The sequence below is a fragment of the Phyllobates terribilis genome, unplaced genomic scaffold (assembly GCF_046119375.1).
Source record: "Phyllobates terribilis strain yellow unplaced genomic scaffold, ASM4611937v1 Scaffold_5__5_contigs__length_657084704, whole genome shotgun sequence".
Lineage (NCBI taxonomy): Eukaryota > Metazoa > Chordata > Amphibia > Anura > Dendrobatidae > Phyllobates > Phyllobates terribilis.
In genome coordinates this window covers 216,344,274-216,367,407 of record NW_027362765.1, presented here as the reverse complement: position 1 = coordinate 216,367,407, position 23,134 = coordinate 216,344,274, and positions in this window count along the sequence as shown.

Below are 23,134 nucleotides of genomic sequence, written 5' to 3'. Positions count from 1 at the left end.
CATCGTTAGGAAAGGCTACGTGATGCAAAATTCCCAGCTTTATAAAAACCAGCCTCCTCTAACCTTGTGTCAAAAAACTGCAGCCATGGGTTCTTCTAAGCAGCTGCCTTGCACTCTGAAAATGAAAATGATGGAGACATACAAAGCAGAAGAAGGCTATAAGAAGATAGCAAAGCATTTTCAAGTTTCACTTTTCTCAGTTCGAAATGTAATTAAGAAATGACAGTTAACAGGAACAGTGGAGGTTAAGATAAGGTCTGGAAGACCAAGATAAATTTCAGTGAGAATTGCTTATAGGATTGCTAGAGACGCAAATCAGAATCCCTGCTTGAGTGTAAAAGACCTTCAGAAAGATTTAGCAGACTCTGGAGTCGTGGTACATTGTTCTACTGTTCAGATACAACTGCAAAAATATGGCCTTCATGGATAAGTCATCAGAAGAAAACCTCTCCTGCGTCTTTACCATGCAATTCAGTGTCAGAAGTATGCAAAAGAACATCTAAACAAGCCAGGTGCATTTTTGAAACAAGTCCTGTAGACCAATGAAGTTACAATAGAACTCTTTGGCCACAATGATAAAAAAGCTGAAGTTGAAAAAGGATGGCTTCCACAAATGAATAATGATCCTAAACACACATCAAAATCCACAATAAACTACCTCAAAAGGCGCAACTTGAATGTGTTACAATGGCCCCGCACAGTCCCCTGATCTGAACATCATTGAAAATCGGTGGCTATACCTCAAAATAGCAGTACATGCAAGATGACCCAGGAATCTCACAGAATTGGAAGAATTTTCCAAAGAAGAATGGATGAAAATTCCTCAAACAAGGATTTAAAGACTCTTAGTTGACTACAAAAAGTGTCTACAAGCTATGATACTTTCAAAAGGGGGTGCTACTAGGTACTAACCATGCAGGGTGGCCAAACTTTTGCATCGGCCATTTTCCTTTTTGTAATTTTTAAAATGTAAAAGATGAAAATATATATTTTTCTGCCTAAAATACAAAGGAAATGTGTCCTCTTCAACTTTAGCCCTTTTAGAGATCATTTCATCTTCACCTTGCTTAATTGTTCACAATACAATTAATTTTGACCAGGGGTGCCCAAACTATTAGTTGCCACTGTATATACAAGTTATTTCAATAGAGGGGCAAGGGGATAAGTGATACTTTTGAAGCTGTTTATCTTGAGGAAATAAGATCATACAGATAAAAATCCAGCTTGACAGATCCTTAATCTTCCATACCAAGTATGTTCAGGAAATGTTTTTTGATTGGAAAATCCCGATAAAATTAGCTGACAAAAAACTAACTTATAGATATAGCGCTCATTCACATGTCCGATTTTCTCACATAGGCCACGTTCACACATTCAGTATTTGGTCAGTATTTTCCATCAGTATTTGTAAGCCAAAACCAGGAGTGGAACAGTCTGAGGGAAAGTATAATAGAAACGTCACCACTTCTGTATTTATCACCCACTCCTGGTTTTGGCTTAGAAATACTGAACGTGTGAATGTGGCCTTACAAGAAAAACAGACCTATTATTTTGATCAGATTTTTATCTGAGTTTGAAAAGTGTGTGGTCCGAGTGTCATCAGTTTTTCTAAAAATGTGGAAAAAAAGGTTCTCCACTCTCTCCTTTCTGACAGTCTGTGAAAATCAGATCCCACTTGAATGTCATCTGAATGCTGTCCAGTTTTTTCACTGACCCATAGACTTGCATTGCCGATTTTGATCCGACTTTCGGATCAAAACCGGACTTGTCTCCACAAATTACTGCGGAGCACTCAGTTCGAGAAAAGAACATGACATGTGCATGACTCCACAAACTATCAGGTACGAGTGCTATCCGTGAAAAATACGGATAGCACTTTAGCATAAAAACAGACGTCTAAATGAGGCCTTAGGCTGTAAATAGAAAATGTAAAGACTATATTTTAAATAACGTCAAAACTGAATATGCTACATCTCACAATATCCAAACAGGAATATCACCATTTTCAGGCATATTCCTGTATTATTGGGCATGATTACATAGGTGCCATATAGTAAGTAGCATTACAATGGACTAAGTAGTGCTACATAAAGAAGGAAAGCAGCACAGGAACTTTATATTTCTTCAAGTCTCTTTTAGAGTATCTGAATCAAATTTTCCTTTAACTTGACTTCAATTAGTATTTTAGCTTTTCCTGCACGAGTTTAGATTGTATTATTCTTTTGCATCGGAGTGAGACTTTATAATTCCATCTTGACTATCTAGTCTTACTTTCTTATGACTGTTATGTCCAATACATGATGCAACAGAGGTGAAACAGGCCGAACAGCCGCTGTCATTACCTGTCCTGTGCACATGTGAAGGTAACCACGGACTGGTGGCTAAGAAGAATGTATGAGCTTAACCTAGGGAAAAAAAGACTGACTGTAAAAGAAAGTCTTGTGTTCCGGAATCGTCTCCTCGTCTGCCAGGGGATAACCACTCTTAACCAACAAGCTGCAGCTGCCAATATGGGAGGGCTGTTATGCGGCTGCCACATAAGCATGTCTCTGCCAGGCTACAGCTCAGAAAGCAGACTATTAAAAATCTATGGGGGAAAGAAAAGTAGGTCCCCACATTATTCCAGGAATTATTACAACCGCCCACACAATCCCAAAACTAACACCGGGAGCTAATGTTTCATAACTCTATCAATAGGAATAGTCTGCACTATAAAACCCCTTACCTTGAATAAACCTAGAAGACTTGTTAAAAGCTGGACCATAGGACGGTAAATTCTGAAGACAAGGCCCTGTTTCTGCGGATAATGTATACATATATAATTATAATAGTTATTATATCGATAATTATTCTCAGTAATGTAAGAAGAGGTGACCTTGCCACAATGACTCGGCTCTGACAGGCTTAGTGACATAAGGACTCATTTCCTATGACCTCCTCTCACCTCAATAGCTTTTCATGAATTTCCAGTGTGCAGAAAGAGTAAAAAAAAAGAAAAATAATAATATTGAAACCCCAGTACAATAATATATGCCAATGCCAGAGATCATGCTAAATATCTCTTCCCACTGACCTTATGAGCTCTACTTCCTCCTGAGGTCTCTTTGAATTATTCCAAACCACTGGGGCCCACACACAGCTAGGCCACAGCCCAGGTCTGGAATAGTGACAACTCCCAAACCAAGGGGCCGAACCCTGCCTGGTTGCGGGGGCAGCTGGCAGTCCCTCTGACAATACCTATTGGGCTGGTACCTGGTGTGTGAAACCACTACCAGCTGCCTCTATTCATCCTAAATAGCAAGTAAATATTGTTTGAAATGTCAAGCCATAAATTGTAAAGATCCATTAATTTGGGTTGTTTTACCACATCTCCCCTTTAATACAGAAGTCTTAGGAAAATACTGTTGGTTCCCATGTAATTTTTCTGAATTTTATTTTCTCATCCACCAGCAAAAGATTGAGGAAGATATTTGATCTCTTTTTTTTTGAATGTTATAGAATCATTAAAAAAATATAAAAAAAAGGTTCAAAATGATAAAAAAAAGACATTCAATGAAGGCATCGTTGGAGTAAGATGCGCCTACTTCATTAAAATGCACACACCTCTTAATAAATTAGGAGCACCTTACAAGACCACCAGGAATATCACTCCAGTCAATAAATTTTGAAGAATTTGCCAGGTGGGCTTTGCTACACCCCACTCCATCTCAGTTTGTCGGAATTGGTGTAAAAACACCAAAAATCACAGAATTTTTGCTCAAGTTCAAAAAGCACCTTCATGAATAAATAAAAAGCAAAATATATGTAATGAATGAATGATATTAATTTAAATAGGTTGATATTGATGACCTGTTTTAAGGTAGGTTATCAATGTCAGATTGGTGGAGATCCGATAGACAGCACCCAAACCGATCAACTGTTATAAGCTGTGACAGCGGCAGGATGTAAACACATTGACCAGAGCTGCAGTATATAAGAGAATTTGAGCTGTTCTGCAGTACCTGGCAGTGACCACTACTCATTGAATGGAGCTGAGTATTGCAGCTCCATTAAATGTGCTTACATCTGGACACTGCTGGAGCATATAACAGCTGATTGGTAGGGGTGTTGGGCGTTGAACCACTTAAAAATCTGATATTGATATTCAGTTGAATAGGAACTGATCTGTAGTAGCTGGCAGTGGCCGCTACACATTCAATAGAATTGTGCTTTGCAACTCTACTCCATATGTTTACATTAGGCCACCGGTGTTGCTTGTAACAAGTGAGAGTGCTGGGGGTCGGTGCCCACCGATCTGATGTTGATAACACATCATTAATACCTTGTGATAACCCCTTTAATAAACAGCAATGACGCAACACTTAATTTCTAACAATCCATTCGAAAGTCACTGCTACTTTCATGATGGAGTGGGATTTGGGGGGCATTGCAGAAGAATGTTGACCCCACCCTCAAAAAAAACATGGAATTAAAATGAATGAATTTGTTTTTAATTGTATGCAAAATGCCTCTTCAGAATGGAAGAGGACTAGAACTCTATAGTGTCACGTGCTGGAAGCATTGATCCTACAAGTTACTATCGACGCTTTAGCGAGCCTTGCAATATTACAATCTTAATTGTAATATTTTATGAGCATCATGGACACTGACTTGTTAAATGAAATCTATATTGTTAATTGAGCTCTACTTAAAGGAAACCTGTCATCAGGATTGCGCAGTGTCAGGTTCGCGCTGTTACACTAATTAAAATGATACCTGGGTTGAAGAAATCCATCTTGTGAGTTAATGAGATGCTCGGGGCGGCCTGTGGGTGGGGCTTTTTTTTGGTGCTTTAGCCTCATCGTCAACATTCTGGGCCTAAATGACAGGTCACTGAACCTTCAGTGACCAGCCTCCTATCGTAAATGCTGCGCCTGCGCATTTAATATTGTGGTCTTAAAAAAAATAAAATTGGCTCCAACAAAATGATGGCAGCAGCACATGCACAGTAGCATCTATCAGCAAGTAATGCTCTCAATCTGTGCAAGCTCCGCACATTATGATGACGATGAGGCCAGAGCACCAAAAAAAGAAACGCCTTGGAGCACAAGCATCTCATTAACTCAAAACTGCAAACACAGATTAAACAAGAACCACAACACAGATTTCTTCAACCCAGGTATCATTTTAATCAGTGTAACAGTGCCAACCAGACAATGACTGTAGTTTACTTAGCAAAATCCTGATGATAGGTTTCCTTTAACGTTGTTTTCACGAATTGTGTTTTTTTTTAGTTGTTGGATTTCTACTATAAATAGTGCTTTTTTGGTGTTTTAGGGTCCCTGATAATTTTCCTTCAAATGCCACATGCTGTAAGTATGTATTTTTTTCATACCTTTTACCATAGACTTCTCTATAGAAATAAAATGGCCATCAATTCATGCACTATATATTTCACTATAGATTTTACTGTAATATCTGGATGCAGTATTTCTAGCTAAAAAACAGGCAAACATAAATACAGCGCCTTAGAAAAAATGGCACAAGAATGTGTAATTTTTCTACAAAATGCTGTGGGTGAGACTTTACTTGTCTTTTAGCGATCGGTATTAACTCTGCTCTTCTCATTGGAACAATTATCAGCACATTTGATTTGTTTTATTCATCTTCCAGTTTTGTATATGCATGCTTTTTATGGTCATAGCATTTTTGCAACATGAAACATATTCTAATTGAACTGTATGGGTACCGTTTTATACCCATAAAAGTCAATAAATTGTCACCTATGGTTTTTTATAGTTCACATGTCATATTTCTTTCTATTCTTATCTTCCTCTTTGTATTAGCATTGTTACAAAAACAGTGAAACAACAGTTAATTCTTTAATAAAAGAAACAAAATACAGAATACATAGGTAATAAATTATAATCCAGACTGTGCATCATTTGATCTGCATTTTCACATGCAAGTGTGAAGAAGCCCTGATATATTCATATATTTGGATCCATATTACAGACGATTACCAACACGCTTGTGAGACACAGTATAGTACCCTATGAACACTAATCCATTCATTCTGTAAACCTGTAGTGACAGAGTTAAACAATTGGTGCAGAAAGGGTGCAGAATTTGTCTGTTCATTGATTTGGCTCATCATACCCACCTGCTGATGACCCGATTCCTCCCTCTTTTCTCTTGGCATATGTATTTTGGCTCTGTGTGGAGCAAACATCCAGACATCTAGTTTTCTGGACTTATTCACAGAAATTGTGCCAATGACAGCTCTCTTGGCCGCAGGTAAGCCAAGAATAACAATACACGACTGAGTGGAAACCATGCCAGATAGTAAGAACATTGTATAACCAGTAGCACAGAGGTATATTATGTATTAGACCCTGTTTACATATGCAGTAGCCAAGGCTTCAATAATGCAATTAAGAATATAGAAGTGTTAAGGTAGTACCCTGCATTTAAAATATTCCATATGCTTTTTTTTTGTTATATTTTGTTTACATTTTTCCCACCATTTAGTTCTGTTTAGTTGGCTGTATTTTTGGTCTGTGTGCTGTCCGTGTGTGCAACAGACTGAACTCAATCTAAGGCTTAAAGGGGTTTTCCCATGAACAAAAGTTAATTTTAATCAATAGATCTTGGAATAATAATAATTTCCACAATTTGATGTGTTTAAATAAAATGTCCCTGTGCTGAGATAATCTTATAAATGTGCCCCTGCTGTGTACTGTGTAATGGCTGTGTCTGACCGTGCAGGAACATGGTCTGATCATACCACATCTCCTGGGCAGGGGAGGAAGCAAAAGAGTATACAGACATTACAGCAGGGGATCACAGCTGATTCTTTTTGTGAGGTAAAACATTTCACTGCCTGTTTTTAAGCAAAGTTTTACTTCAAAGAAAGAATTATTTGTGATCACCTGCTGTAATGTCTGTAGACTCTTTTGCTTCCCCCCTGTCCAGGAGATGTGGTATCATCAAACACGATGGTATGATCCTAATCCTCAGGAAGTCCATGTTATTGTTCGGGTCTGGGTTTCAGTGTTTCCCACACTGTCATGTGCGTCACAGAGCGTGAAAAACGGGCTCTGATCGGCGGTAATATCGTTAAATGTTTTTTATTTTCTGTTTCTTAAAGGTGACAATGGCTTCAGCGGATTAGGCGTTAGGTGAGTGACGCGCCCCCTGGGCCATATTCTTTAGGGGGAATATCCGGAGCCGGATCAGATGGGGGTTGTAGTCTTCCGAGTGGCTGTGACCCGGTCCGTGCCCAGGGTGTCAAACTCAGTTGTATGTGGCAGTCCTACAGATGTTAATAAGTTCTTAATGTCGACTACGCCACCCGTTGTATTGCGGTCACTATGGCCGCCGCTGCAGCAGGGTCCGCTGAGGCTGATGGTGTAGGTGCAGCTTTTGATGGTATAACCCCCAACGGGTGGGGTATAGCCTCAGGGGGTCAGGTGCAGAGGATGGGGGTTGTGGTGGTGCAGCATAGATGTTAAAGGAAGACAGACTCGGGTTATGCAGTTAAGGGTATTTACTCACTGCTGATGTTCCGGTCACTCTAGCTTCAAGTGACCTCCCGAGCCGTGCTGCATCCAGGTCCTGGATCCAGCCAACCCCCAAGCGAGTCTGGAGCGTGACCCTGAGCTCTCCTTCTGTCCTTTCTCTGGCCGTCCCCACTAGTGATCCACCCAGGTCCAGCTCCCTCGGGCCTTCTGTTGGGAGACCCTTGGCCTTGGGTTCCCTGACCCTCCACGTGGTATGCCTTCGTGGTGGATGTGGTGGGTGGCCGTGGCAGACGCTGCCCACGGCCTCCGGTATCTGGCTGGGGTGTGTTTTTGCCCCCACCAGCTTGGGTTCCGGTACCCTGATGCCGACTCTTCACCCGTGGATTGGATTTGGGGTCTCAGAGTCCTCTCTTCTGTTTCCCCCTCTGGGTCTCTCCTGCTTTGGATTTGGGGTCTCAGAGTCCTCTCTTCTGTTTCCCCCTCTGGGTCTCTCCTGCTTTCTCCTCTCTCACTCTCTGGGGCTTCTCTGCTCCTCTTCCTCTGCTCTGCTCTGACAAAAGGCTGACAGACTGACCCTGTTCTTAGTTGGTGCCCACCTTATATACACCCTCTATGTGTGAGCTCAGGTGACCAGCACCCAATGAGCTCCTATCTTTACCCAGGCTGCTCCCCCTATCTGCCCCTACACTACTTGGGATGTACCACCCCCCTCCCACTCCAGCCAGGAACAGACTCGGTCGTACCTGCACATTTCTAAGTGGGAGTACCGTCGGCCTGTCCCTCGGAAATGGGATGTATGTAGTGCATGCAGCCTACCGAGCTCAGTTCCACACTCCATCCTTACCCGGGAGTGGAATATCACACCTCTGGGTTGAGGTGCAATACCCCTGTAGCAGCCGAATCCTCAGGGTGCTACATGAGTATAACTGTGTTTTTTATTTTTAAATAAATGTGTAAAAAAACGGTGTGGAATTTTATTTAATATAAAATACTTTATTCTTGCCGTGTCTTTATTTCCAAACCTTTAGTATGGGGTTAGTAATGGGGGCATCTTATAGATGCCTCTCCATTACTAACCTGGGCTTCATGTCAGCTGCCAATACAAGGCTGACATGAACCCCAACCCTATTACGCCACTTGCCACCGCACCAAGACAAGTGGAAATAGTTGAGGCTAAGCGTCAGATCTTAAGGATGCGCCATTTCTGAAGCTGCTGAGGGGTGATATTATTAGCCTCTGAGGGGGCCAGTATCCATGGCTCCTTCCCTGGCTATTAATATCAGCTCACAGCTGTCTGTTTAGCCTTTGACTTTCCCTCTGCTGGTTATGAAAATGACGCGGGAGCCCACGCCATTTTTTTTATTTAATGCTTCATTTTATTTCATAAACTCACCCGCAGCATGTCAATTTCTATAGCGGAGACACTATTCTCCACTGCACATTTTGACCTATTGAAATGTTAATACATGCGGTGAATCCGCATGTACTGACAAAACAAGTGCAGCATTAGGAGTAATGGGATTAGGTGTCGCTGACACCAAGCCCTAGCTTTAGTAATGAATAGTTGTCAGCCAGACACCCTAATTATTAAACCTGTAAGTAAAGAGTTAAATAAACACACACACACCGAGACTAAAACACTTTATTTGAAATAAAACAGACACATTCTTTAATCATTTAAATGAACCCAATATACTCACCCCAAGTCTGACAGTAATCCAAGGGTTAAAGCGATGTCCCACATTTATTTTTTCAAATATCTTTATTTAGCTTCAAAAAGCATTCACTGCTGTACAAAAACGCTTAAAAAACACAAAAAGAAGCATGCAAAGATGCAGCAAATACGCGTTTTTGCTGTCAAGAGATGCAGAAACATTATAGAAGTTTCTGTAATCAAATACTCTACATGCGCACTTAGCCTTAAAGCGATGTCCCACATTTCTTTTTTCAAATATCTTTATTTAGCTCAAAAAAGCATTCACTGCTGTACAAAAACGCTTAAAAAAATGCATGCAAAAAAATATGCATGTTTTTTCAAAAAATAGAGTGGTGACATCTAAATATGTGGCTGTTCTATTCATGAGATCGTTGTGGGACACTCGGGACTATGGCGGATAGATGAGGATTATGGTGGTTTATTATTTTTTCTTTATTACAGGTGACATGGGCATGGGGGATTAGGCGTTAAGGTGAGTATATGGTGTTTTTTTATCTTTTACAGTGGATGAGAACATCGGGGACTAGGTATAGATGAGTATAAGTGTTTTTTATTTTTATTTCAATATTTATATATTAATTTCAACTTTTTTTTTTACTTTCAGCACAGGTGCCGGCTGATGGGAGACTACTACCCCCAATGACAGCAGACACCGGCTGATGGGGGTAGTAGTCTCATCAGCAGGTGCCTGTCACCCACGGTACATCTGACAGAGGTGAACCCGCAGTGCTTGAAGAGGTTGTCGGCGCTCGCATGCTCCATCTCCCATCGGCTCCTTGTGAGGCACCAATGGGTTACTATAGCGGTTGGGGACATGTTAAAGGCCCCCATACCTGCCATTTTAGTACTCCTGTTAAGCTCAACCACAGGCTGAGCTTCACAGGGGACTGTTTTTTTATTATTATCTGGTTCAATACTGTAGTATTGCAAAATATAGTATAAGCGAAATTAAAAATTCCAAAAATAATTAAATTAATAGACTTAAAATAAAGAAATAATAAAAATCTTGTTACTGTCGCTACTATTAATGTCTAATTCATCAAAATTGAAAATTAATTAACAGTTAAAGTTGTAACGAGGAAAAAAAATTCAAACTGGTAGAATTTTTTTTTCTCTTACCACTCCTTCCTAAAAAAAGCAATAAAAAAACATTAAAACATTGTATATACCCCAAATTGGTTTCACTGATAACTAATAAGTTTGCCAAGCAAAAAATAAGTACTCACACGAGTGAAAAATAAAAAACATTAAGGGACTCAGTAAATGGTGACACAAACACCAACATTTTATTTACAACCTTCTGATATTTTTTTTACCACTTAATAAAAAAAAAAATCTGTACAAGTTTGACATCATCACTCTTGTAATAAGGGGAGGGTAAAATACAAAGGTGAAAAGGAAAATTGGCTGCATCAGTCAAAAGGGGCTGTCCACTATTGGGTAACCCCTTCTTAATAGCTTAGCTGTGCAGCACAAAATGAAAAACCATTATATTTACCTCCCGGACAATTGCTGTTACTACGATATCTGCACTGAGCAACTCCTTTTAATGTCTAATATGATTTCCTATAGCAAAAAAAATTGAGGAGCTACGGCAATGGTTGCAAAAAGTCCCAAATGGTTGAATTTTACTGCAACTGTTGCGAAATCGCTTCAAAGCTCCATTCCATAAACCCTGAAATTTACATTATTGTAGTGTAATGGATTTAATATTTTCAGTGTGAAATCGAAACATCTGTTTTCTGTGTATTTACGTGGTCATAAGTAGCTGCAAATGGGGCATTTCTGCGTCAATGCAACGGCTGCTTTTTCGTTGCAAGACTGGTGTGGTAAAGCCACACACTGCACCCCATTGCAAAGGGTGAAATCTGTGGTAGTATCCGCAGCATAAATTCACGGTATTGATCAAATTCTCCTGCGGATATCATTCTCAGTGTGTGAATGTGGTTACATTTCATACACAGAGCTACTACTGTGACATGCAGCATTTTTTTCTGTCCGCCTTATGTGCACATGCCTTCAGGGCAATTTTTCTCAACTTGTTAAGTTAACTTTACTGCAATGAACCCAAAAGATATGACAGTAAGGGCAAGTGTAGACAAACGTATGTTCCCCATCCGAGAAAGTCGGTCCGATTTTGCTTATCATGTTCTGATCAGGCTCTGATCAGAGTTTGATCAGAGTGTGATCCGTTTTTATTTTTCCCTCGATAGAGCTGTATCATCTGAGTGCGGTCCAATGTTTTCCATAGACATGAATGGGTGAGTGCCATGCAATTATCGGAGGCAAAAAATGTATGCTGCAATTTCTTTTCTTGGGCCACTCGGGCTGAGGAATTGATCGGACATGTGCACTGACATTGGTCTTATATTTTCATGGACCACACTTGGACTGAAACGATGGTCTTCTGAACAAGCCCTGAGGGCTTTGAAGTTCTCATCTTCGATCAGAAGACCCATGGCCAGTCCATGCTTTGTGGTCTGTTATCCACGGACGACTTCATGAGCCCTCAGTCACATGAGCAGTGTTCATTTCAGAAATTTATGCAACTGAGAAGCCCATTCCGTACAATGTGAATGGATCTGTAATTGGCAAGTGCTTGAAATTCTGTAGGCCCCATTCAGATAATTGACAGTCTCAGAAATCTGTGCGGTAAACCTAAAGCGTGTGAATATTCCCTAAGCTATTTGTCATTTTGATTATTTATAATTGTTAGTATTTTAATTAGACAATGTTCTCTTACAATAATACAATGATAACATTCTCCATCCATTTTTTGCCATTTGCATTAAATGGGAAACTTCTGTACATCTGTAGCACCCTGAGGATTCGGCTGCTACAGGGGTATTGCACCTCAACCCAGAGGTGTGATATTCCACTCCCGGGTAAGGAAGGAGTGTGGAACTGAGCTCGGTAGGCTGCATGCACTACACACATCCCATTTCCGAGGAGCAGACCGACGGTACTCCCACTTAGAAATGTGCAGGTACGACCGAGTCTGTTCCTGGCTGGAGTGGGAGGGGGGTGGTACATCCCAAGTAGTGTAGGGGCAGATAGGGGGAGCAGCCTGGGTAAAGATAGGAGCTCATTGGGTGCTGGTCACCTGAGCTCACACATAGAGGGTGTATATAAGGTGGGCACCAACTAAGAACAGGGTCAGTTGCAGAGAGAAAGTCAGCGAGCAGAGGAGAAGAGAGACCCAGAGTGAGAGAGGAGAAAGAGAGACCCAGAGGGGGAATCAGAAGAAAAGGACTCTAAGACCCCAAATTAAATCCCCGGGTGAAGAGTCGGCACAGGGTACCGGAACCCAAGCTGGTGGGGGCAAAAACACACCCCAGCCAGAGACCGGAGGCCGTGGGCAGCGTCTGCCACGGCCACCCACCACATCCACCACGAAGGCATACCACGTGGAGGGTCAGGGAACCCGAGGCCAAGGGTCTCCCAACAGAAGGCCCGAGGGAGCTGGACCTGGGTGGATCAATAGTGGGGACGGCCAGAGAAAGGACAGAAGGAGAGCTCAGGGTCACGCTCCGGACTTATTTGGGGGTTGACTGGATCCAGAACCTGGTGGACGCAGCACGGCTCGGGAGGTCACTGGAAGCTGGAGTGACCAGAACATCAGCAGTGAGTAAACATCCTAAACTGCATAACCCGACTCTGTCTCTGATTGCCGTCTACACTGCATCACCACAACTCCCATCCTCTGCACCTGATCCCCCTGAGGCTATACCCCTCCCGTTGGGGGTTATCCTATCAAGCTGCACCAACACCACCAGCCTCAGCGGACCCTGCTGCAGCGGCGGCCACAGTGACCGCAACACAACGGGTGGCGTAGTCGACATTAAGAACTTAGTAACATCTGTAGGACTGCCACATACAACTGAGTTTGACACCCTGGGCACGGACCGGGTCACAGCCACTCGGAAGACTACAACTCCCATCTGATCCGGCTCCGGATATTCCCCCTAAAGAATATGGCCCAGGGGGCGCGTCAACTTTGGCGTAGTCGGCAGGATTACGTGCCCGCAACACCCGGGTACTGCGTGCCTGAAGGAAAGTGCAAGTTTACCTCAAGAAAAAGTCTCCTGCCGGTTCCGGAGGGTCCCCGCCATCGGACCCCATCACCAGTCGATTCCCGCCGGTTGTCCGCCATTAACAGCGTTTTCCCGCCATCTGCAGAGTTTCCCGCCACTGGGAAGCGATTCCCGCCATTTCCAAAGGTTTCCCGCCTTGGAAGAGCGGACGCCATTATGGGCGTGCCAGAGGGTGGTGAGAGGCCACCTCCCATCGTGGGCCAGGACCGAAAATGGCGCCAAAAGTGGAAACCGCCCCCACCAACAGAGACTGTGATGCTAGAGGTGTCGGTCAGCGTGAAAGAACCGCCCCTGGAGCTGACAATCACCAAGTGGCCCCGGGACCGCCCTCGAAGGGGGAGGAGACGAAAGAAAAGAACGAAGATGGGTGCCGCCTGGAGCAGTCTGGAGCGAGCGCACCCGGAGGCAAGAAGCCTGGAGAAGAGTAGCAGAGGAGCTCACCCGGAGATGGCGAGAGAGCAGAGCAGCACCGGCCCGCTGGCCAGGAGCCTGCTGGAAGAAGAGCAGAGCAGCACCGACCCGTTGGTCAGGAGCCTGCTAGAAACCACGACCCCACTAGGCCTAGTGGAGGTCCTTGCACAGCTCCCCCGAGACCGGGAGTGTGCACAGACTGCCCTGGAGGGCCTCGCACGGAGGATGGCCCGGGTACAGCGAGAGACATTGGCGGAGTGGAGCCGAGAGATGGCCCAGCAAACCAAGACCCGGAGCACGCCAGCCAAGATGAGGAGACAGACCGCCTCTGAGGATGGCGCGGGAGGACCCAAGGCCGGAGACGGCGCTGAGAAGGGAGCCGAACGAGTGGAGGCAGGTAAAGGGGACGTCTATACCCCAAACCGGGACACCGCTTACCTGCCCCAGCTCCCCGTCGCAGAGCCCGAAAGTCCCCCTGCTGTGCCCGAAAACGCCATGTCACCGACGCAGACTAGGCCCCAACCGGAAGCCGCCGTCGCGACCCCTGTGACGCCATGCGCACCGACCCCGAGCGTGGCAAAACAGGAAGTAACACCAGCCTGGTCGCAGGGCCTAGAATTCCCGGGCGTCGCATCACCAACAGTGCCCCCTACCTCCGCGGAGCCTCCGGCCTGGCCGCAAGGCCAGGTAGCCCAGGGCGCCGCCGTCCTAACGGTGCCCTTCACCTTCCAGGTGCCCCAGGCCTGGCCGCAAGGCCTGGGCAACCCGGGCGCCACCACCACCGCGCCCGCACCCGTAAAACCAAGGGTGCCGCGTCTGGGAGAGGACTTGTTTGCCCAGCACACGTGGCCGGACGGGCAGCCTTTCATCTGGCCCCAGAAATATTATGAACTGGAGCACCAGAGGAGAGTTGGGGCCATGTGTGCACCCCTGATTCCGGCTCCGAAGCCCGTGATAAGGATCTCGCCCCCGCTTGAAGAGACCCAATTTGAGTGGGACCCCACCGGAGAAGACCTAATGGGGTTCACTCAAGAAACCAGGGCAGCTGCAGCGGAGCGTGCTGAGTGCTGCCGACAGCAGCTCGAGGAGTTTGCGAGGGAGCGGGGAGAGAGGCGGGTCCGGGAACAACAGGCCCAAATAAGGAGCGCCGAGCAGAAGAGCCGAACCAGGAGGGACCCCCGTGCAGCGCACAGTCCCCGCACCACCGGGACTGTAATCAAGTTTAACCTGCAGCATGGGTGGGGCTTCATCAGAGACCACAACACCCCCGGCGACGTCTTTGTCACGCGCAGAGATGTGGAGTCCCATCTGCCGGAGGGGCACAGAGGTCGTGACCTTTATATCGGGGACGAGGTCACCTTTACCCGGCACAAGTGTGCCAAAGGACCCTACGCCCTCCATGTGCATCGCCTGACAGAGGAGGAGCTGCGATGTGAGGAGGAAGAGCAAGAGGATCCGGACGGGTCTGAAGCTGAGATCCCCAAAGAAGGAGCAGGAGGAAGACGTTGTTGAGTACAGCGGAGCAGGTGCTGTAAATAGTTACCCGATCGGGGTACAAAGAAACTGTTATTGCTAATATAGTCCCCGTTGGGACCAGCTGAGTGAACTGTTCACCCGTTTACCCTTAATCCCACAGGCTGAGGACTGTGAGCAGCCATTCCCTTTCCCTCCTTAACTGGCCGAGGACTGAGAGCGGCCATACCCTTGTATATAGTTGCGCGTCTTAGAGCGCCCCCTACTGGTTTTACTGTAAAACCACCTTAAAGAAAGGAACTGTCGCACTTTGCCCGGTCAACAGTTGCCCAGTGACCGGAGGAGGAACAAGAGACGACGAGAATGTTTAATGCTGCTAATTTATATAAAGTTTTATATGTTTTATATGTTTATGAAAAAAAAAAAAAAAAAATAAATGTATGTTTGTGGTGTTGTTTATGTCTTACAGCCCGAGGACGTGCTGTGATTTACCAGGGGGGAATGTAGCACCCTGAGGATTCGGCTGCTACAGGGGTATTGCACCTCAACCCAGAGGTGTGATATTCCACTCCCGGGTAAGGAAGGAGTGTGGAACTGAGCTCGGTAGGCTGCATGCACTACACACATCCCATTTCCGAGGAGCAGACCGACGGTACTCCCACTTAGAAATGTGCAGGTACGACCGAGTCTGTTCCTGGCTGGAGTGGGAGGGGGGTGGTACATCCCAAGTAGTGTAGGGGCAGATAGGGGGAGCAGCCTGGGTAAAGATAGGAGCTCATTGGGTGCTGGTCACCTGAGCTCACACATAGAGGGTGTATATAAGGTGGGCACCAACTAAGAACAGGGTCAGTTGCAGAGAGAAAGTCAGCGAGCAGAGGAGAAGAGAGACCCAGAGTGAGAGAGGAGAAAGAGAGACCCAGAGGGGGAATCAGAAGAAAAGGACTCTAAGACCCCAAATTAAATCCCCGGGTGAAGAGTCGGCACAGGGTACCGGAACCCAAGCTGGTGGGGGCAAAAACACACCCCAGCCAGAGACCGGAGGCCGTGGGCAGCGTCTGCCACGGCCACCCACCACATCCACCACGAAGGCATACCACGTGGAGGGTCAGGGAACCCGAGGCCAAGGGTCTCCCAACAGAAGGCCCGAGGGAGCTGGACCTGGGTGGATCAATAGTGGGGACGGCCAGAGAAAGGACAGAAGGAGAGCTCAGGGTCACGCTCCGGACTTATTTGGGGGTTGGCTGGATCCAGAACCTGGTGGACGCAGCACGGCTCGGGAGGTCACTGGAAGCTGGAGTGACCAGAACATCAGCAGTGAGTAAACATCCTAAACTGCATAACCCGACTCTGTCTCTGATTGCCGTCTACACTGCATCACCACAACTCCCATCCTCTGCACCTGATCCCCCTGAGGCTATACCCCTCCCGTTGGGGGTTATCCTATCAAGCTGCACCAACACCACCAGCCTCAGCGGACCCTGCTGCAGCGGCGGCCACAGTGACCGCAACACAACGGGTGGCGTAGTCGACATTAAGAACTTAGTAACATCTGTAGGACTGCCACATACAACTGAGTTTGACACCCTGGGCACGGACCGGGTCACAGCCACTCGGAAGACTACAACTCCCATCTGATCCGGCTCCGGATATTCCCCCTAAAGAATATGGCCCAGGGGGCGCGTCACATCCCCTTAGAATTATTCATGACAGGGCCCAGGGGAGAGGAGACAGAGTGGTGCAACCTATTTGACGTGTTAAAAATTTAAATGATCTTTGCTACTTGTCTCGTAATTACCAGTTCAGTGTACTGTGTGAGTTGTAAGGACAGAATTGACGTTTGTGCAATTTATTTTTATGTAATTATGTCACATACAGTGAATACAGCAATTTATAGATTTGTTTTGTAGTAAAGGTTTTGTTATATTGTAAATGGTCCTAGGAAAAGAATTTCAGCTGGTAAGAAGGGGAAGATGTATGAAAATCTGGCCTTAAGGGCTTCTGTAGATGTAGGGTATTATCAGTCCTAGTGTGATCCGACAAAACATTGCATCGTACTCAGACAAATGTTAGTTTATGGGACTGTGCACATGTCAGATTTTTTCCTTGGACGGACACTGTCCGAGGAAAAAAGAATCATAGTATGCTCGAGTTTGATCCAATATCGCACTTGGCCATGCAGGTCAGTGAGTGCATGGAAAACATCAGACTGCACTCTGATGACATCTGAGTGCAGTCCTATTTCCACAGACTGACAGAATGGAGAAGATGGAGAAACTTTTTTTTCCATCTTCTCCTCATCCGAGAGAATTGGAGTCCAGTATGCTGATACTCTGATCAGGGTTTGATCAGAGTTCATTCGCATAATCAGTCCTATTCTCTCAGATGAGAGAATCTAAGGTCATCTGTACCTGCTCTATGGGTGAAAAATTACCAGTGACTGCAACCTATTCTTTACATCTTTTATTGAAAAAACATGTTGTGTTATCACTAGTGTTGAGCATTCCAATACTGAAATATCGGGTATCGGCCGATATTCGCGGTATCGGAATTCCGATACTTAATTCCGATACTTTTAGAATATCGAATACCGGAATCGGAAGTTCCCATAATGCCTGCGCTCTGCAGTGTCTCTGAAGGATGACAAGCTGGATGGCAGCGCTCAGCTGCGATCCAGCCTGTCATCAGAATGCCATCCCAGCGTGAGAGAATTCTCCTGATTGTTTAAAAGCCGGCGGGCGGTAAAAAGCCGGCGGGCGGTAAATAGCCGCCGGCTTTTAAACAGTCACACAGCCCCATACTGCTTCCCCGCAGCCTCCCACCCCGATCCTCCGCTCCCCCCATCCCGATCGTAAGTTAGGACCGGCGGGGAGCACAGCACCAAGGAGCGGGGAGCGAAGGACCCGGGCGGGGAAGCCGGCAGGGAAAAGACTTCACCGCCGGCTTTCCCGTTCTGTGCTGCGCTTTCCCGCCGGTTATTTCAAATGAACAGCTGAGGTATCAGGTGATGCCGATCAGCTGTTCATTTGAAGTAGCCGCGGTGCCCTCAGAGGGTTCATGTGAGTTGATGCTTGACTGCATGAACTCACATGAACTTTCCCACGGCCACACAGGTCAGCCACACCTCCCAGACCATCAGCCCGTCATGATTAGTCTGTGCGGGTGTCTGTGCGATGTCTGCGGGTGTGTGCGGGGTGTCTGTGCGATGTCTGCGGGTGTGTGCGGTGTCTGTGCGATGTCTGCGGGTGTGTGCGGTGTCTGTGCGATGTCTGCGGGTGTGCGCGGTGTCTGTGCGATGTCTGCGGGTGTGTGCGGGTGTGCGCGGTGTCTGTGTGATGTCTGCGGGTGTGTGCGTGCAGGCAGACATAGACCGATGTGACACTACTTCTCCCATCGGCCTATGTCTGTCCCCCATCCACTAGTGCCAGCAGGATCAGCTCGATGGGAGCAGTAGTTCCCATCAGCCTGATCCTGCTATTTAAACTGCCCCATAAGTTATTTTTTTGCCCCTATACATCTTTTATTCTTTTAGGCCCCCATATATATTTGTTTTTGGGCCCCAATAAATTTTAAATACATGTCATTGGTGGCCAGTGGTTACCTAAAGTAAATTTGTTTATACATTACCTGTCCCCGCCGATCGCCACCTAAAATAAAGTAAAAAATAAAAAACTACACCTATACTCACCTAGACACCTAATTCCCCGAAGCCATCGATCTCCTGTAATAAAATATAAAATAATAAACCACAACCTTATCCTTACCCCTCCGTAGTAGTCCACGAGTGTCCCACGATGATCTCCAGTTTAGAGCAGCCACATAGAATGTGACCGCTCTGAACAGCTACCGCCGCTAGAATGACGGGGCCGTAAAGCGTCCCCGTCATTGCATAAGCGGGTTCGCCGGAGTTCAGGCAGCGCTGCTCCGGTTAGCTCCTTTACGGCCCTGCTGTACCGTGAGAAATTCCCACGGTACAGCAGTGCCGTAAAGGAGGTCTCCGGAGCTGCGCTGACTGAATGCACTCCGGTGACCTCAGTCAGGGGCTCCCGCTGCCGGGAGCGGACGTGTTCCCAGCAGTGTGAGCTTACAGCAGCAATGACAGCTGTCACATCTCCAGATGTGACAGCTGTGCATGGGAGATCAGCGCAGGAACGTGGACAAGTAACTATTTTTTTTAGTAAACTAAGAATTAAATAAAATGGTGTGTTTTATTTCAAATAAATTATATTTTTCTGGGTGTAATGTGTGTTTTTTATTTTTAACACTTTGTAGGTTAGTAATGGGGGTGTCTTATAGACGCCCATCATTACTAACCTGGGCTTCATGGCAGCTGGCGCTGACATGAACCCCACCACTATTACCCTCTGCCACCGCACCAGGGCAGCGTGGAAGAGCGAGGCTAAGTGCCAGAATTGGCGCATCCTATGGATGCGCCATTTCTGGGGCGGCTGACGGCTGGTGTTTCTAGCCTGGGAGGGGGCCAATATTCAAGCATGCCTGCTCTTCTCAGTGTCAGGCTATGACGGCATCCAGATGAGCCGAGTCTCTCACGCTCACCGCATGCGCAGGAGAATTCTCCCACGCTGTCAGTGATGTGTATGAGGTGAGCTGAGTTCATTGTCGGCTCTTCTGGATGCCGTCACAGCCTGACACTGAGGAGCGCAAGCATGCCTGTGCTTCTCAGTGTCTGCGGGATGACAGGCTGGATGGCAGTTTTCTGCTGCGATCCAGCCTGTCATCTCGATGTAGCAGAGCTGAAGCTGTCCTGGGAACCATGGAAAGGTAAGGATGATGTTGCTTTATTATTTTTCTTTTATTGCAGGAGATCGTTGGCTTCAGCTGGAATGGGCGTGATGGTAAGTATGGTTTAATTTAGAACAATAAAGAATTGTGTGTTTATTTCAATTAAAGGACTTTATTCTGGGTGTTTGTGTTTTTTTTTTAACTTTGACTATGGGGTTAGTAATGGGGGTGTCTTATAGACGCCTCTCCTTTACTAACCTGGGCTTGATGTCAGCAGGCATTATAAGCTGACATCAACCCCAGCCCTATTACCTTACTGCCACCGCTACAGGGCAGTGGGAAGAGCGAGGCTAAGTGCCAGAATTGGCGCATCCTATGGATGCGCCATTTCTGGGGTGGCTGACGGCTGGTGTTTCTAGCTTGGGAGGGGGCCAATATTCATGGCACCCTTCCTGGGCTATTAATATCAGCCCCCAGCTGTCTGCCTAGCCTTTGCTAGCTATTAAAATAGGGGGGACCCCACGTTATTTTTTTGGGGGGGTCCCGCATTTTAATAGCTAGTAAAGGCTAGGTATTCAGCTGGGGGCTGATATTAGTAGCCTGGGCAGCTCCGTGGGTATTACCCCCTTCCCAGGCTTCAAATATCTGCCCCAGCTGTCTGCTTAACCTCCGCTAGAGACTAAAATTACGGGGAACCCCACGCCAATTTTTTTTTTAATAAATCCTTTATTTTAACACTAAATGACAAGTACAGTAATCAACACTATCACTGTACTTCTTATATATGTGACTGACATGTTTCTATCTATCTAATCTATGTGTGATGCTCTATTCTTTCTGTTATAAATTGTCGGGTACCGCTGCTGAATTGCCGGCCGGCTTTTTTAAAGAGACGGTGCATGAAAACACTGATATTTTTTTTTAATAAATCCTTTACACTAAATGACAAGTACAGTAAGCAACACTGTCACTGTACTTCATATATATGTGACTGACATGTTTCTATCTATCTAATCTATGTGTGAAGCTCTATTCTTTTTGTTCTAAATTGTCGGGTACCGGTGTATGCCGCTGCTGAATTGCCGGCTTTTCATGTTTCACTGTGAGCACTGTTCCCATCGATTTGGGCAACCACCTCCCCCATTACATTCTACATTATTGTTAGTTGTTTTCCTTCATGTAGAATTAACCTACAAGGAAAGAAAGGGTTTATTTTCATTCCGATATTTGTGTCCCATTGACTTGCATTGGTTTCCGGTATCGGAATTGGCGATATCCGATACTTTTTGGGTATCGGCCCGATCCAATCTGATTCGATATTTCCTGATATCGGAAGGTATCGCTCAACACTAGACCATCACACCTCCTCCTCCATGCTTCACGGTGGGAACCAGGCATGTAGAGTCCATCCGTTCACCTTTTCTGCGTCGCACAAAGACACGGTGGTTGGAACCAAAGATCTCAAATTTGGACTCATCAGATCAAAGCACAGATTTCCACTGGTCTAATGTCCATTCCTTGTGTTCTTTAGCCCAAACAAGTCTCTTCTGCTTGTTGCCTGTCCTTAGCAGTGGTTTCCTAGCAGCTATTTTTCCATGAAGGTCAGCTGCACAAAGTCTCCTCAACTTATCACCACAAAAATAAGTGCCAGTTACTAGGAGTTTGTCTTCTGTCTAACTTTCTTACCACTGTTTCTCTTTAAAGGGGTTTTCTGTATCTGCAAAAATGTCTAAAAAAATTAAAAAGATAAATTTTACACATGCCGCTTAGTGCTTACATACTATATATATATACAGTTGTGCTCAAAAGTTTACATACCCCGGCATAATTTTTCCTTTCAGAGAATATGAATGATTGCAAAAAAACTTTTTCTCCAATCATGGTTATTGGTTGGGTGAAGCCAATTATTGTCAAACTACTGTGTTTTCTCTTTTTAAATCTTAATTACAACCAAAAACATCCAAATGACCCTGATCAAAAGTTCACATACCCTGGTGATTTTTGCCTGATAACATGCACAGAATTTGACACAAATGGGTTTGAATGGCTGCTAAAGGTAACATCCTCACCTGTGACCTGTTTACTTGTAATCAGTGTGAGTGCATAAAAGCTGAGTGACTCTTGCTACTGACATTTCTGGATTGGGAGTCATGGTGAAAGCAAAAGAATTGTCAATTAATCTATGGGAAAAGGTAGTTGAAATGTATAATACAGGAAAGGGATCCAAAAAATATCCAAGGAATTGATAATGCCAGTCAGCAGCGTTCAAACTATGATTAACAAATGGAAAATCAGGGGCGCTGTAAAGTAAAAAACAAACCACGGTCAGGTAGAACAATAAAAATTTCGGCCACAACTGCCAGGAAAATTGTTCAGGATGCAAAGAAAATCCCACATATAACATGTGGCCGTTTCAAGATGCACAATAAGGAGGCACTTGAAGAAAAATGGGCTGCATGGTCGAGTTGCCAGAAGAAAGCCATTACTGCGCAAATGTCACAAAGTATCTCACCTACAACATGCCAAACAGCACAGAGACAAGCCTCAAAACTTCTGGAACAAGGTAATTTGGAGTGATGAGACCAAAATTGAACCTTTTGACCACTATAAACATTACATTTGGAGAGAGGTCAACAAGGCCTATGATGAAAGGAGATGGATAGCTGATGTTTTGTGGTTGTGTGAGCTACAAAGGCACAGGAAACTTGGTAAAAGTTGAAGGAAAGATGAATGCAGCACGTTATCAGCAAATACTGAAGACAAAATTGCACTCATCAGCCCGGAAGCTGCGCATGGGACGTACTTGGACGTTCCAACATAACATCGATCCAAAATACAAGGCCAAGTTGACCTGTCATTGGCTACAGCCGAACAAAGTGAAGGTTCTGGAGTGGCCATCTCAGTCTCCTGACCTCAATATCATTGAGCCACTCTGGGGAGATCTCAAGCGCAGAGTTTATTCTAGACAGCCCAGGAATTTACAGGAACTGGAGGATTTTGCCTAGAAGAATGAGCAGCTGTACCATGTGAGAAATTAAAGAACCTCATCCACAACTACAACAAAAGACTTCAAGCTGTCATTGATGTTAGAGGGGGCAATACACAGGTATTAAGAAATGGGGTATGTGAACTTTTGATCAGGGTCATTTGGATGTTTTTGGTTGTCATTAAGAGTTAAAAAGAGAAAACACAGTAGT